Below are 15,318 nucleotides of genomic sequence, written 5' to 3'. Positions count from 1 at the left end.
GAAACTATCAACACTCGAGCAAGTGACCACTACACCCGTGTTTTGTCGTAATTAGCTGCGGTCAGGGATGACTGACCAACAACAGTTTACCGACTCCTAGTGTGGTAGCTAGGGCCACTGTTCACCTCAAGGCTACACCTCTTGAATCAGTTCGGACATTGTGATAACGATTGTGTGGTCACATCCTGGCTGTATTTTCTCCACCTGTAAGGACAACTTGCAGTGAAAGGCCTTAGAGAAATGTAGAGAGCCAGCGGCTGTCATTTGATTTCACATCACTTGGCCTGTGAATAAGATACATGCAAATCTTGAATGGAGTTTATCTTAACACACAACTCATTGTTTCTGATGTATCGGGTATTTCCATACATGAAAGTAAAAGTAGCCAGCTTTTTTGGTGTCTCCGGTGTACAGAAGGCGGAAAGAGTTAATAAGCTTTTTATATAAAGTTATATTTGGGCTTACGCCGCATACCGTTTTGTTTGGTGGACACCTACCAAAGATAGAAACCAATTAACTCTTTCTCTCCTAATCGACGATGTCATCGTTGATTTGACCCCATTAAACTAAATTGATTTTTTAATTTATAAACTTTAATTTGTGTTGTGTAAAAAGAGCATGCATTTTCCTATAATTTGATACCAAATATAACATTTTCTAATAAAAAACAAAAAGTTTTGTAAGTTTAATCAGAACAGGATATTGAAATACAAATGAGAAAATTGAATATTACTATCGGAATGAGGAAAATAATTATGGAGAGAAAGAGTTAATATCGGGAGGTGTAGGTTTGATTAGTAGACTTTTTTTAAAACATTCTTATTTGATAAGCTATCTTTTTTTTTTTTTGGGGGGGGGGGGGGGGCCTTACACCTTTTTTAAAAATCTCATACCGTTTAGTTTGGTGGACACCTACTTACTGATACATAACATTTAATAATCATTTATTTGATACATTGAGCGGCCGCAGAGTCAAATTTTTCAAACTCTTCTGAATGGTGAATTGAGCTGAGAGTTGGGCTTCGGATATCGTTTTTTGTTGTTGTTGTTTGTTTTTTTATTTGTATTTACACACAGATATGATCAGTATCAGTGACAGATTTAAGTCATTGGAGGCTCGGGGTAAGTATTTATGAAGGTTCCTACGAAGAAGATTTTAATAATTTAAACAAAAATAATAGACGTAGATCCCAAGAACGGTATTACTTTCAATTTTACAAGCATATCATTTTTTTATTTTTTTTTTTTTTGGAAAAAAGAAGCAAAAAAAGTTAAATAATTTCAAAATGATATCGCTGTTAACTAGCCAACGATTTTCTTATAACTGACAGACGTCCCTTCAGATAATTACGTCCTACGTGTTTCCTTATGTCAATTAAGTTGTGCATGTTAGAGACATTAAGTCTGCTAAGTCATGTCCAGGCGGAGTCCATGTTGACAAAGAGATGTAAGAGTGCCATTATGTTTTCTCTTGGAGTTTCCAAGAGCAAAGAGAATGGTATGAAGTCATGTGTACTGTAGACCATTGGGCAATAGGACAATCTACACACACACAATTAAATCTGTTCATGCAAATGATTGACAAAAAGTCTAAAAAAATAAAAGAGTTCCTTTTCAGAAAACCAAAACTAGATGCTGCTCTTCCCATAATGCCCAACAGTACCTAGAGTACTTTTATGCGTAAACTACATTTATTTTGAGTTATTTCTATGGACAACAAGAGTAAACACATCGATTACGCTCGTTGTTTTGTTCCTAGGCTTTATTGTGTTTATAATGGCTGAACACCCCTTTCATTGTTTTATTTATTTAAATAAAGGGACACATTTTTACGATCAAACAAACATACACCTTAGTCTGTCGTTAGTGTATCTGTTACAATGAAATTTAACGTCCTACTCTCTCTCTCTCTCTCTCAGGAACCTCAATTTCGTTGTTGTTTTTTTTTACCTGCGCATCGTAATTTCTCCCACATAGACTTTTGACTTGATTTGAAAAGACCCGCTTCATAATGCGCCCCGACACTTAAACGCTCTCATAGTTTGGACCCGTTAATTTTAGTAGCACTTTTAATTATCCGCTCCCTCCCCTCGACAACAATAAAAGTCGCTCTCGAAAAAAAGAAATGTTATTTATGTTATTAGGATTGGTTTTGTTTCTTATTTTGACCGCATCTAAATGGAAGTGGAAATGGCATAAGTAGACTTAAGAAAAAAAATCGCTTTAAAAAAACGAAATTTTGTGTGATTTTTAAAAAAATATTTTCTATATAGACTGAGTCCTTTTGGGGAAATACCAAAATAAAATACAAATGTTTGATAGAGATTGCGGTTTTTTTTTCGAGATCTCATAATGAATGAATGTGTCGGTCAGTGCTAACTTAGAAATATATTTTAGATTTAGTTTTTTTTTTTTTTTTTTCGAATGCAATATCGAAACAAAACAAACACAATAACCTACAAGACACACACACACACGCACACATATGTAATTGAGCTATCTAATGTACAGAAAGCATCACCTGGCGAAAGTTCTTCATTCTCTTGACAAATTCAATTCCAAAGAAGAAAAACATACTGGGTAACATTGTTACATTAATTGAAGGGGGAAGTAACTCCGTTAGCGGACTCAATGTGTTCAGGAGTCTCTTGGGCGGCTTTAACCTAAACTGTCCATTTGTATTTAATCAGCAATACAAAGGGCGCATTCAGCTGAAGTCAATTATTTCACCATAGCAACCGTGAACCCATTCAAGCGTAGCCCAGCACTTCTCCAAGCAGCTAACAAGGGGGGAAAAGAAATCAAAACGAGAACGTCCTTGCCTGGCTTCCTGTGAAATTTTTACTTCGATTTTCTGGATGAATATTGTAGTCCCACATGAGCTATTTATCTAAGAGCTGTTTTTGCCACTTAGTGCCCCAGTCATGCCCTCTTCCACTCGCACCTTGGTTGCCTCCTTATCCCCTCTAAATAGAATGAAGTGGAAGGCGATAAGTTAGTGACCCACAGTTTCGAGCTGTTGTTTAGCTAAGTACAGGACGTGATCACGTGGTCAGTCTGTCACTAGCTACATATCAATGTTTTGTTAGGCTACATATCAATATTTAGTCAGGCTACATGTTAATGTTTTGTTAGGCTACATGTTAATGTTTTGTTAGGCTACATGTCAATGTTTTGTTAGGCTACATATCAATGTTTTGTTAGGCTACATATCAATGTTTAGTCAGGCTACATGTAAAATGTTTTGTCAGGCTACATGTCAATGTTTTGTTAGGCTACATGTAAAATGTTTTGTCAGGCTACATGTCAATGTTTTGTTAGGCTACATGTCAATGTTTTGTTAGGCTACATGTCAATGTTTTGTTAGGCTACATGTCAATGTTTTGTCAGGCTACATGTCAATGTTTAGTCAGGCTACATGTCAATGTTTTGTTAGGCTTGTCAATGTTTTGTTAGGCTACATGTCAATGTTTTGTTAGGCTACATGTCAATGTTTTGTTAGGCTACATGTCAATGTTTTGTTAGGCTACATGTCAATGTTTCGTTAGGCTACATGTCAATGTTTTGTCAGGCTACATGTCAATGTTTAGTCAGGCTACATGTCAATGTTTTGTTAGGCTACATGTCAATGTTTTGTTAGGCTACATGTCAATGTTTTGTCAGGCTACATGTCAATGTTTTGTTAGGCTACATATCAATGTTTAGTCAAGCTACATGTAAAATGTTTTGTTAGGCTACATATCAATATTTAGTCAAGCTACATGTCAATGTTTTGTTAGGCTACATATCAATATTTAGTCAGGCTACATGTCAATGTTTTGTTAGGCTACATATCAATATTTAGTCAGGCTACATGTCAATGTTTTGTTAGGCTACATATCAATATTTAGTCAGGCTACAGGTCAATGTTTTGTTAGGCTACATGTCAATGTTTTGTTAGGCTACATGTCAATGTTTTGTTAGGCTACATGTCAATGTTTTGTTAGGCTACATGTCAATGTTTTGTCAGGCTACATGTCAATGTTTTGTTAGGCTACATGTCAATGTTTTGTTAGGCTACATATCAATATTTAGTCAGGCTACATGTCAATGTTTTGTTAGGCTACATGTCAATGTTTTGTTAGGCTACATATCAATATTTAGTCAAGCTACATGTCAATGTTTTGCTAGGCTACATATCAATATTTAGTCAAGCTACATGTCAATGTTTTGTTAGGCTACATATCAATATTTAGTCAAGCTACATGTCAATGTTTTGTTAGGCTACATATCAATATTTAGTCAGGCTACATGTCAATGTTTTGTTAGGCTACATGTCAATGTTTTGTTAGGCTACATATCAATGTTTTGTTAGGCTACATATCAATGTTCTGTTAGGCTACATGTCAATGTTTTGTTAGGCTACATGTCAATGTTTTGTTAGGCTACATGTCAATGTTTTGTTAGGCTACATGTCAATGTTTTGTCAGGCTACATGTCAATGTTTAGTCAGGCTACATGTCAATGTTTTGTTAGGCTACATGTCAATGTTTTGTTAGGCTACATGTCAATGTTTTGTTAGGCTACATGTCAATGTTTTGTTAGGCTACATGTCAATGTTTTGTTAGGCTACATGTCAATGTTTTGTCAGGCTACATGTCAATGTTTTGTTAGGCTACATGTAAAATGTTTTGTTAGGCTACATGTCAATGTTTTGTTAGGCTACATGTCAATGTTTTGTTAGGCTACATGTCAATGTTTTGTTAGGCTACATGTCAATGTTTTGTTAGGCTACATGTCAATGTTTTGTTAGGCTACATGTCAATGTTTTGTCAGGCTACATGTCAATGTTTTGTTAGGCTAGATGTTAATGTTTAGTTAGGCTACATATCAATATTTAGTCAAGCTACATGTAAAATGTTTTGTTAGGCTGCATGTCAATGTTTTGTTAGGCTACATGTCAATGTTTTGTTAGGCTACATATCAATGTTTAGTCAAGCTACATGTAAAATGTTTTGTTAGGCTACATATCAATATTTAGTCAAGCTACATGTCAATGTTTTGTTAGGCTACATATCAATATTTAGTCAGGCTACATGTCAATGTTTTGTTAGGCTACATATCAATATTTAGTCAGGCTACATGTCAATGTTTTGTTAGGCTACATGTCAATGTTTTGTTAGGCTACATATCAATATTTAGTCAAGCTACATGTCAATGTTTTGTTAGGCTACATATCAATATTTAGTCAGGCTACATGTCAATGTTTTGTTAGGCTACATATCAATATTTAGTCAGGCTACATGTCAATGTTTTGTTAGGCTACATGTCAATGTTTTGTTAGGCTACATATCAATATTTAGTCAAGCTACATGTCAATGTTTTGTTAGGCTACATATCAATATTTAGTCAGGCTACATGTCAATGTTTTGTTAGGCTACATGTCAATGTTTTGTTAGGCTACATATCAATATTTAGTCAAGCTACATGTCAATGTTTTGTTAGGCTACATATCAATATTTAGTCAAGCTACATGTCAATGTTTGTTAGGCTACATGTTAATGTTTTCTTAGGCTACATGTTAATGTTTTGTAAGGCTACATGTCAATGTTTAGTCAGGCTACAGCCTACATGTCAATGTTTTGTTAGGCTACAGCCTACATGTCAATGTTTTGTTAGGCTACATATCAATATTTAGTCAAGCTACATGTCAATGTTTTGTTAGGCTACATGTTAATGTTTTCTTAGGCTACATGTTAATGTTTTGTAAGGCTACATGTCAATGTTTAGTCAGGCTACAGCCTACATGTCAATGTTTTGTTAGGCTACATATCAATATTTAGTCAAGCTACATGTCAATGTTTTGTTAGGCTACATGTTAATGTTTTCTTAGGCTACATGTTAATGTTTTGTAAGGCTACATGTCAATGTTTAGTCAGGCTACAGCCTAAATGTCAATGTTTTGTTAGGCTACATGTCAATGTTTTGTTAGGCTACATGTCAATGTTTTTTTAGATCACATGTCAATGTTTTGTTAGGCTACATGTCAATGTTTTGTTAGGCTACATGTCTATACAGTGTAACAAAAACATGAAAGAAATCATCAGAAGATTTAAAAAAAAATCCCTTGACAGAATACAAACTCTTGAAAACAAAAGAGGACACATTTTGTGCAGATGGATCTATAAATACAAACTCTTGAAAACAAAAGAGGACACATTTTGTGCAGATGGATCTATAAATGCAAACAATTTGATGAAAGGGGGGGGGGTCGTGATTTATAAATAGAAGCGATATGATGGTGGTTGGTTAAGTCCAGCGGTTCTCAACCTTTTATGCTCGGCGACCCCTTTTTACAATCCCCACTCTGCCACTCACATACAGAAGAGTAGACAATATACAATACATATTTTCGATGGTCTTAGGCGACCCTTGGCAAATCGTCAATCGACCCTCATGGTGTTGAGAACCCCTGGTTTAGCCTATAAATGCAAGCGCCTTATTCAAATATTTGCTTTCAAATCTACGCTTTCTGTTGTTGTGTTGTTGTATTTAAGAAATAAAGCAAACTAGAAACGCCTTTTAAGAGAATAATTCTTAGACTCTCTGCTTGAGTTCAACTTCAATGCAATGCAATAGCAGGGGGGGGGGGGAGCACACGGTAGTGGAGTTCATAGAGGGGGGGGGGTCTATTGTTAGAACAATCAAAGTTTTAAAAAAATGGTTGCTAGAACTTAGTAGTTCATTTCGTCATTTCATTTAAATTGTTTGATTTTCGTCACAATTAGCCAAACCTGTAAGAATCATTGACCTCGTCTCAAGAGCCTCCACAGGTACAACTTCCAAGCCAAGGACTGCCCAGCTTATTGCAGAGGAAGAAGAGGGTAAAAAAAAGCCGGATATGCTATCAGTGGCGGGCTCGTCGCGTGCGTCAGCCAGCTCTTGGAGCGCCCCCCACTGGTGTTGATTAGCTCGTAGGTCCTGCGTCTGGTGGCACGCGTCCGCAAGGTGGATCATCAGGCAGTCAGCAGGATGTCGCCCTCAACATGGCATCGTCTTCCGTACGGTGATAGTGCCGGGGAGGGAGAAAGAGAGGTGGGTAGAGAGCAGGAAGACCTGAGTAACTGTGGAAACATTTGGCAGGGGAGGGAAGGTGGAGGGTAGGTGGTTACTTAACACTCACGTGTCGTGTACGTAACAGCTTCTGGTCAAATAGGGATCTTTCCTTAAGAGGTTAGGAGTAGCAGAGTTTACAGCGTCATAAGTAGCTCATACTTATTTCATGCTTTTCTCTTCTGAACATGTGTCTAATCAAAGTCTTTAGTCTCTTTCTCTTCCTGGTAACAGCTTGTCAGATGTGGATTAAACTGGTTGGTGGGGGGGGGGGGGATTACACTCCTTCCACACACACACAAACAGACAACATTTTACCTCTTACATTTTCCTCCTCAGCCTTGAAGAACTCTTCAAAATAAAAAATAAAAACCGCTAGACTGTCGTGTTGTCTCACGTTTCCCAGCATGCATGAATACTACAATAGTAACTACATAATGTATACAATATACTTTCATCATATATACATTGGGCTGTGTAGTGTCTACAGATACATCCGTCAAATTGATCAAATTGATATGCCAGGCATTCTTACAATGTGGCCGAAATTATTATTTTTTTAAATTGTATGCGCCATCAATTTGCTCAGTTCTAGGGCATAAACTACCAAGTGTGTGATGTTTTCATCATTTCATGTCATTTTTTGTTGTCATAGAAATTAATTACGAATCCTGTGTTAATCTATTCGTGCATGTTAATGAGAGACAAACTCTACAAAGTCATTTTTTTCATGTCCGATTCAGACAACCCGCTCCAGGCTCTAATTATACTACAGAAGATAGTTTATATGATGTTTATATTTCTCTAAATTTTTGTCTATGATACATGCGTTTTTGTAGCAGAGGTCCCTTGCTTAAAGCTAAAACATCATGGGACTACCACAAATACATAATAAGACAACCAAAAATACACAATAGAATCAGGGGCGTAACTAGGGATTTGGGGGCCCGGGGGGATTGACCTCTTTGGGGGCCCCTTGCATTTTGACATTCGACATATGACATGAGATAATGTACCCAAAAATAAATAAGCCCCAAATCAAATTGGTTCAGTATATCAGTAAACTTGACAAAAAGTAATCATCAAGACTCTTAATGAATAATACCGTTGTTTATTAGTTAAATATTGCACAAGTGACAAATCTAAATTGATATCGCTTCACGTCGTGCATTCTGTGCAGCAAAGACATCTATAACATCAACTACATCGATACTTTCTAGTAACTACACTGACATTAAAGCCATGATAAGCCTTTCTTGCGTCATTATGCTCCTGAAATAGTTTTTGATGAACTTGAGCTTTGAGAATGATCTCTCACATGATGTAATGGAAGTGGCCTGAGTGAGCAGTATTCGGTATTGCGAGCTTTCATTTGATAAAAATTTATTACAAAGACGAAAGTTGGCCTATTTTCTAATTCAAAAAAAAAATAATTTTGACATTATGCTTATCCCTACCTAGACTAGGCCCCGCGCGATCCGTTTCGCATAGGGCCCCACAAATGCTATGGCCGGCCCTGCTAGTAGATATCACTCTTAAGAACTTTAAAAGGGAGGGTGTGATAATAACTTCAAAATGAAGGATATGTTAATATTATATGATATTACGTCATTATTTTTTGTTTATGTTTAGTGCGAAAGCAAAAGGATTAGATGTAAATAAAAAGAGAGTTTCCATTGAATTGAGGAAAGATGAATAAAGGGGTAATAACTCGAGTGTGAAGTTTAATTCTGAAATTATAGACGCCAAACCCGAATAATGGACTATTCTAGCATTATTAAGAACTTTTAGATCTGTTATACTCGATTCTGTAAATTTTGCTTCAAGATTAATTAGTGTAGCCATATAATACTCGCCATTTAGCTCTATTATTTGTAAAGGTAACAAGATACCTGGAATTCGATGTATATCATGTAGTTTTATTCGTGGCAACAAAGTTTAAAATGTAGGATTTTTTTTTTTTTTTTTAAATTTGATCTCTGTGGGAAAAAAATATTTTTAAAATGTCAACAAAGTCAACGTACTGATAGACCTAGATCTAGTCTTTGTGATAAATTTAATCCATAAATGTTGAAAAAAAAAGACACCCGTTGACACTATTTGTCAATCAAATATATTAATTTATGTATTTACAAATAAATTTCGGACACCCATTTGTGGGACCCCCCTAGGTGGTGGCCCGGGGGGATTTTAAAATTCTCCCCCCATCCCCCCCCCCCTTAGTTACGCCACTGAATAGAATTACCAAAAATACATCATGAAACTACCACAAATACATCATGAAGTTACCACAAATACATCATGAAACTACCACAAATACATCATGAAACTACCACAAATAAATCATGCAACCACCACAAATACATCATGAAACTACTATAAATAAATCATGAAACCACCACAAATACATCATGAAACTATAAAAAATACATCATGAAACCACCACAAATACATCATCAAACTACCACAAATAAATCATGAAACCACCACAAATACATCATGAAACTACCACAAATACTTCATGAAACTACCAAAAATACATCATGAAACTACCACAAATACATCATGAAACTACCACAAATAAATCATGAAACCACCACAAATACATCATGAAACTACCACAAATACATCATGAAACTACCACAAATACATCATGAAACTACAAAAATACATCATGAAACTACCAAAAATACATCATGAAACTACCACAAATACATCATGAAACTACCACAAATACATCATGAAACTACCACAAATACATCATGAAACTATAAAAAAATACATCATAAAACTACCACAAATACATCATGAAACTACCAAAAATACATCATGAAACTACCACAAATACACCATGAAACTACCACAAATACATCATGAAACTACCACAAATACATCATGAAACTACCACAAATACATCATGAAACTATAAAAAATACATCATGAAACTACCACAAATACATCATGAAACTACCAAAAAATACATCATGAAACTACCACAAATACATCATGAAACTACCACAAATAAATCATGAAACCACCACAAATACATCATGAAACAATAAAAAATACATCATGAAGCTACCACAAATACATCATGAAACAACCACAAATAAATCATGAAACCACCACAAATACATCATGAAACTATCACAAATAAATCATGAAACCACCACAAATACATCATGAAACTACCACAAATACATCATGAAACTACCACAAATACATCATGAAACTACCACAAATACATCATGAAACTACCAAAAATACATCATGAAACTACCACAAATACATCATGAAACTACCACAAATAAATCATGAAACCACCACAAATACATCATGAAACTACCACAAATACATCATGAAACTACCACAAATACATCATGAAACTAACAAAAATACATCATGAAACTACCAAAAATACATCATGAAACTACCACAAATACATCATGAAACTACCACAAATACATCATGAAACTACCACAAATACATCATGAAACTATAAAGAAATACATCATAAAACTACCACAAATACATCATGAAACTACCAAAAATACATCATGAAACTACCACAAATACATCATGAAACTACCACAAATACATCATGAAACTACCACAAATAAATCATTAAACCAACACAAATACATCATGAAACAATAAAAAATACATCATGAAGCTACCACAAATACATCATGAAACTACCACAAATAAATCATGAAACCACCACAAATACATCATGAAGCTACCACAAATACATCATGAAACTACCACAAATACATCATGAAACTACCACAAATACATCATGAAACTACCACAAATACATCATGAAACTACCACAAATACATCATGAAACTACCACAAATACATCATGAGACTACCACAAATACATCATGAAACTACCACAAATACATCATGAAACTACCAAAAATACATCATGAAACTACCACAAATACATCATGAAACTACCACAAATACATCATGAAACTACCAAAAATACATCATGAAACTACCACAAATACATCATGAGACCACCACAAATACATCATGAAACTACCAAAAATACATCATGAAACTACCACAAATACATCATGAAACTACCACAAATACATCATGAAACTACCAAAAATACATCATGAAACTACCACAAATACATCATGAAACTACCACAAATACATCATGAAACTATAAAAAATACATCATGAAACTACCACAAATACATCATGAAACTACCACAAATACATCATGAAACTACCACAAATACATCATGAAACTACCACAAATACATCATGAAACTACCACAAATACATCATGAAACTATCAAAACAATCAAGAGAAATATAACATAAAAAATGCACTTTAAAAATAGTTGAATCAATTTAACAACAAAAAGTAAATAATGTCAACATTTTTATTTCTTTTGGCACTAAAGTAAAGAGCTAAAAAGTCAGTAAACTACGAAATGCAAACAATCTACCACTAAAACTAACTATTAAAAACATATCAACACAATACACATTTCTGCTCCTCTCTCTCACTTTGTGTTATGTCTCTCTCTCTCTCTCTCTCTCTCTCTCTTTTCATCTTTACTCTCTCCGTCTCTCCTCCCTACTCAATCTCACTCTCTAACATCCACATTTCTTTTTTTTTCTACACATTTGTAATACAAAGTTACACTAAAATAATAGTAACAGTAATAATAATATTACCAGAAACTAAATACAAATCCATCAACAATAACCTTTGACACATGATTTGACCTGCGAAAGACCCAAACGACTATAGAAGTGAACTAATAACGTGTACCCTATTGGTGGGGAGAGTGACCTCGCAGACACCTTCGAGGCCCAAAAACATCCCTGAGAAGATTTTGTTTCCATTCAGAAGGCGGTACTGCTGCAGACTTACCACATCACCAAAAAATTCCTCAATGAACACTGTTCCATGGACTCTGCTCAATGGACACTGTTCTTAGACTTAGACTTACTTAGGTCCTCCCGCGCCGTACGGCGCATTGGGCAGCAAGCTGTCTCCATAAAGATCTGTCGTTGGCAGTGTCTGAAGCCTCCTCCCACCTGGTGTCCACTGATCTGAGGTCCTCCATGAAGGTGTGGCGCCAGGTAATACGAGGACGTCCCTGTTTGCGCTTTCCTCGTATTGGCCTCCATGTCATCGCAACTCTTGGTATACCTAGCCAAGCCATTGGGCTTGAGACAAAAATACACCTTCTCAACACAATTGTCATCCCAACTGCAACATATGCATGTGAGACATCGAAGTCATCTGTCAAATTTGAGAAAAGGCTAAATGTGGCTCAACAAAAATGGCTGAGATGGATTTTGGGAGTCAGTTACACAGATCTGGTCTCAAACAAGGAAATCCTATGCCGAACTAGGAGTCGAACACTTAGTGAGTTGTGACAGAGCGTCGCATGAGGTTTGTGGGACATGTTCTACGACAGAATGAACTACGGACACTGTTCAATGGACTACAATTAATTTTTCTCTTCTTAAGAATGTCGACCCTGGCAGTGACCAAGAATGATTAATAGTTCTTTTCTGAATTGCAAATGTACACACCAGCAACGATCACGGGCTAGGCCTACTCTACACAGCCATGACAACCTGCATATGGTGTCGGAACTGCTAACCTCCCATCATGTCATACTCTCAGCGATACAGAATGTCAGAACAAATAATTCTAATAAAGTGATTATCAAAGTTATAAAATTAAAGCGATCAGAATATATAATTATCCCAATACTGTAATATTTATTTTCTCTTTTTTGACACCAAACAATATTAATTAATTACCGCTATTTTACCAATTGGAAATTTTTTTTTTTTTTGTATTGATGTATGTTTTGTTAGGAACGAATAATTTTGAAAAGTTTTAACTTTATCCGAGAATGGGATAAATAATGTGTTCATTATTTGTACAAGACAGACAGAGAGACAGACAGACAGATATAATAACGGAATAAAATCATACAATTAGAGCTACCTTTCAAAAGAAAACAATGTGTCATTATTTTTTATATAATTTATAGATCAATAAACATTAAAAAAAATTGGTTTCCAGTTTCTCCCAGTCTCTGCTATATTTTATTTAGATCTCAACATTTAGATTCAATGCGTCTAGAAGATTTCTTGGAACTCGGAAGTTGAGCTTCTTGTTTCGGGAAACAAAGAAAACGCTTTTCCACTCCATCCACTTCCGCGTCTTTTAATAGAAATTCATGCGCATTGTTTCACTTGAAACCGGCAACAAAATATATTTCCAAACTAATTAGAGCCCAGACAGCCATCGCCTAATCGTCTGCAAGATTCCCCCCTTCTTTCATTTTTTTTTTTCGCTTCCCCTTTCAGACAGCTTTATTCTCCATACATCAAAATATCAATATTTGTTTATTTTACAAAGAGGGGGGGGGGGAGGAGAGAGAGTATATGCTCTATAATTTAAAAAAAAAGGGGGGGGGGGGAGGGGGCGACAACAAAAGAAAAATATAGTGCTATGGGAGTAAATTATACAATCGTTCGTGAGTTTTTATGGGAAGGTTTTATGAACTGTGTATGAAGTATTACAAACTAAGGCACTGAGAGGTGTGACAGAGCCACCGCGTGTCTGTGTGTGCGGCTTGCAGTCTGTCAAATGACACTAGTAAAGTGACACTGCCATAAGTGAAACACCAGCAAACAGCTGATGTTTGCCACGTGACCGGGGCTCCGATGACCACAACAGTGCAACGTTGGGTGAATTTTAGATGCGCGAGCGAAGGTTTAAAATAAAAAGGGGAGGAGGGGGGGTTCTGAGCGAGTGCGTGTTGCTTTAATTAGTTTTAAATATCTTTTTTTTTTCCCTCTGAGACTAGGTCTTGATGTGAGTACTACGCTTGATCCACAACTCAAACACAACCGAAAATAACTTCCCGTTACTGAGGTCGCGTACCACATGATGGCGACGCCTATGTTCGTCTTAGGTTACACTTGTTGACACCTTCAGACTTCCCAGGAGCCGAACATTGGTGGAGTGGATGTCAGACGTGAAGTTGTAAGCTCTTCTATAAAAACAGTTCCTTACTTCTCTCTCTCTCTCTCTCTTTTCCCTCCCATTTTTTTACTCGCCTCCTCTCCTCTTTCTCCCTAGTTCCCTCTCTCTCCCTCCCACTCTCTCTATCTATATCCACCCCTCTCTCTCTCCTCCCCCCTCTCTCCCCTCCCTCTCTTTCCCCTCCCATTTTTTTCTCGCCTCCTCTCCTCTTTCTCCCTAGTTCCCTCTCTCTCCCTCCCACTCTCTCTATCTATATCCACCCCTCTCTCTCTCCTCCCCCCTCTCTCCCCTCCCTCTCTTTCCCCTCCCATTTTTTTCTCGCATCCTCTCCTCTTTCTCCCTAGTTCCATCTCTCTCCCCTCCTCTCTCTCTCTCTCTCTCTCTCTCTCTCACACACACTCTCTTCCAGTTTTTTCTCCAACTCTCTCTTCTGTAATTGTAACCAGTATTGGGTTTGATCCCAACTCTAAATAGATTTGTACAGATTCTTTTTTCTCATTGAGATTGACATCATAATAGCGTGTTCTCAGTTTGAAATAGAGATCTGCATCTAACCAGTGATGATCTTTTCCCAAAGATTAGTGTAAACTTTGTCGCATTAAGAAATGGGCGGTCAGTGGCTCTCTTGACTTCTCTTACATCGCCATACAGAATGAATATCGTGTCCAATAACTAATAACATATATCATCATCATCCTCGTCATCTGTCCTTTGACTTTCGTCATAGGGATGCTGTCACAATTTGATAAACCAAATCACTCCACATTTGCCGGTCAGCAGCTGTTCTTAGCAGAATATCAAGAGAGAGGCCGGTGCATTTTGTGACATTATCCAGCTACCCTTTCTTTGCACTCCTGCTATACCTTGAAGAATGACTGGGTCATGCCTTACAATTTGATCAAACCATCTTAGCTTTCGATCAATCAATCAATCAATCAATCAATCAGTCAGTCAATCAATCAATCTATATCTATCTATCTATCTATCTATCTATCTGTCTAATATATAATATATCTATGTAATATTGCTAGCTAGCTAGGTAACATTTTAAATAGTTTGTTTCATGATCTCAATGATCAAAGAAAACATAATTACAAAGAGAGTTTGTGTGTCAACTAAAAACAGCCCACAAAGAGGTGCCACCCAGGCAAGTACACAGACAAAAGCAGCAACTAGATTGTT

Source organism: Biomphalaria glabrata, chromosome 3 (genome assembly GCF_947242115.1).
Source record: "Biomphalaria glabrata chromosome 3, xgBioGlab47.1, whole genome shotgun sequence".
Classification (NCBI taxonomy): domain Eukaryota; kingdom Metazoa; phylum Mollusca; class Gastropoda; family Planorbidae; genus Biomphalaria; species Biomphalaria glabrata.
The sequence above is the reverse complement of the archived record's forward strand: the minus strand, read 5'-3'. Positions refer to the sequence as shown.